This window comes from Rattus rattus, chromosome 2 (assembly GCF_011064425.1).
Source record: "Rattus rattus isolate New Zealand chromosome 2, Rrattus_CSIRO_v1, whole genome shotgun sequence".
NCBI classification, from domain to species: domain Eukaryota; kingdom Metazoa; phylum Chordata; class Mammalia; order Rodentia; family Muridae; genus Rattus; species Rattus rattus.
This window is the reverse complement of record NC_046155.1, coordinates 137,327,610-137,330,820: the sequence shown is the minus strand read 5'-3', so window position 1 is coordinate 137,330,820 and position 3,211 is coordinate 137,327,610.

Here is a 3,211-nt window from a genome sequence, read left to right as displayed (position 1 = left end):
TGGAAATACAAATGGGCAGAAGATTTTGTTCTTCAGTGTCCCAGAGTTTTAGCACAGGACTTCAGGTAAAGCTGGACTGATGGGTGGAAGGATAGACCAATGGACAGGTATTTCAGAAGAAGCTAAAATCACTCCTGGTGGAGGTGAAAATGTCATGAGAAGGCTGGAAGTGCAATGGGTAGGGACATAGAACAGGACCTGACTGTTCCTGGCTGGGCTGATGCAGAAGTTCACAGTATATCCATTTCCAGACCAAGAACCACAAAGGCTGTCAGAATTGGACCTGTTGTACCTGAGGTCCAATCAGACAAGCAGATTGTGGTCCATTTGAGCCACCCTGCTTCTAGGGACCCTTGTGTCATAGTCTCACCTTGTGTATTCAGCATACTGAGCATCTTAGGGATGCCATGCCTAGAGCTCACTATGTGGGACAGGTCTTGAGGCCATGGGACTGTATGACTTTTAGGACCCAGCAATGCAGCTAGCAGGGACAGAGAAAACAGCCCATCCCATGACCCTCATGGGCTGTCTGAGGGCTGTCCCAAGGTTCCTGTTCTTGTTTCATAGGCCAGGCCTGGGTCTCAGTCTAGCTTTCTGTTTCCAGGTCCTCCTCCCTCATAGAAATTTCTTATTACCAGAGGTATAAGCTGAGGGTGCTGGGAAGGCAACGCTATACACAGGTCCTACCCAAGGGAAAGGGGGCCCAGGGTTTAGTGTGATTGCTCCTGAGACTTCTGACAAGCAGGTGGCTGAGCTAACTGTTCACTTCTCCTGACAGGAGTCAGCCATCCTGCAGATAACCCAGGCTGCAGAGTACTACAGGTCGACTGATGGAATTCTGGGGCCTTCACATGCTAGGCCAGAAACAACAAGAAACAGAAAGAAATCAAGCTCAATTTCTGCCTCTGCCTGTCTCTTTGTCTCTGTCTCTCTCTTCCTCCCTCCCACTTCCCCACGAATACTGCCTATTATCCAGCAATTTCATTATCTGAAAAGAGCAGAATTAGGCTTCTACAAATTGTTACAGAAAGCAGATACAACCAGCAACTCCACCCTACAATTAGTTCTTCTAAGGAACAATCACTGGGGCACTGGGCCAGGGCCAAGGCAGAGAGAACATGGACCTGAGTCAGCCAACTTGCTTTTGGGAGCAAAAGGTGCAAGGACAGAGCCTGCCTGTGGCTCTTGGGCACTAGGGATGGGGCAAGGTGCTCTGCCCACACCAGTCAGACTGCCTGAGAACTAGCAGTGATTGGCTCCTTTCCCACAGCAGGTGGCAGCAGGAGGCCCCAGAAACCAGAATCCCCAGAATGCAGTTCTTCTAAGACCTAAGCAGCTGAAGGCTCCACAAGAGAGCACTGGGCTGTTTCCAGCAGTCCTCACCCAGGCCAGCAGTTAATATGCCATCACAGACATGCAGGTATTTCCTCACAAGGCATAAAGCTTCATTATTGCAGTAATAGTAGTATTTTAAAAATAAACAAATTACAGGAAATTGTCTACTTGGTTTGTGCTAAGATTTTCTATGAGTAAATTGTGTGTGTGTGTGTGTGTGTGTGCGTGCATGCGTGCTTGTTTGCTGGTGGGGGAGGAAAGCAAAGAGAGAGAATATGCACATGGGAATGTTGTGTGGGTGTGTAAATAGTTAATATGAGATTATTAAACTACTTTAAGCGAATGACTGAAAACCAAAAGAAACCAGAATGCCTTTAATTCCTAAATCCATAGTAAATGGAGGATCTTTTATGTAAATATTCATATTATAACATAATAAATGTTAGTTATTATAAATTTAAATGACAAAATACATGTACACACACACACACAGACACACACACACATAAAGGCTGTCATCCACACAGGGAAGGTTTAGGATTCTCACAGTGTGATGATAAATCTTATATATATGACATGTTACAGAATTAACATGTTACAGAGCCAGTTAACTAGGCTCTGAGCACCTCAAGAAACATTGAGTCCTATTTAGAGAAGGGTCATTTGGCAGGACTGCTGGCTTTTGTGGGTAAGATCTGACTGAGGGGTGGTTCCGGGAAGTGAGGATGGAGAGTTGAAAGTTACTAATCTACACAACCAATAATTGTGCTCTAGAGGAGACAGATGCTGGCTGCCCAGAGGAACCTGACCTTCCAGGTCATTCAGCTGACAGTCACTGGAACTGCCATTTTCTGATTTATAGGCCACAAAGTGTCTTGCCTGTAACCATGCTGACTGCTCAGAGCAAGTGATAAGGCAACTTCCACATTAATCTGTATTGTTTCAAAATCCTATGGTGAATTATAAAAAGTGTTAATTCTAGACCAGGGAGCTAGGAACTCCCTGCAGTGGTTACCCAGTTCCCAGTCAGGGTTGAGTTCAGGCTGGAATAAATTGGCATTAAAACACTGTAGTACTTTAATATCGAGAGATGATAATTACCTTCCAATGTGTGATAAGAATACAGATAACTATGACTGTGCTCCTTCATTCTTCTATAAAAATCATTTTCTTTCTAATTTTTCTATATGTGCAAAACACTCTTAAAACTAAGAAAAAAAACCCCTTGTTTATTGCATTTAATGTTCATTATTCATTGTCCTTAAGTCACTGATTGCTCAAATTTCCCTGCAAATAAGATATCAATACATCACTCTTCCCTGCACAGCAATCTTGGAGCCACCCCTCCTCTGTCATTCGAGGCACTAGGAGCTAAAGTGAAAAGCCACTGTGTTCCTGGTCCTGATGCTCTCTGGTCTGCACACAGAACAGAACTGACATTAAAACCTGAGGTTGGCTGGTGGAGGCTTCTGGCCGCATCTCAGGAGGTTTCTACAGAAAACCTGAATCACAGGAACACCACTGTGACCATCTGTGGTGAGTGCCAAGGCCCTGGTAGGAACAGATCAGGAGGAACCCCATGGAGACTCACATCCTCACAGAAGGATGATGGCACCAAATACAGAGAGGAGGGATTGGCTCTCGCATTCTATGGCACAGTGGTGTCTACAGAGGGTTACTATTATTCAGGATGCAATCTGCAGTACCTGGAGGGTCTGCAGGTTCTAGCACATGAAAAGGACAAGCGTTCTCAAGATGTCTGGTATTCTGAATGAGAATGGCACCAAAATGCTCTCATTTATGAATATGTGGTCCTCAACTGGAGGTCTTTTGGAGGATTAGGAGATGTGGCCTTGTTAGAAGGGGTGTGTCACGG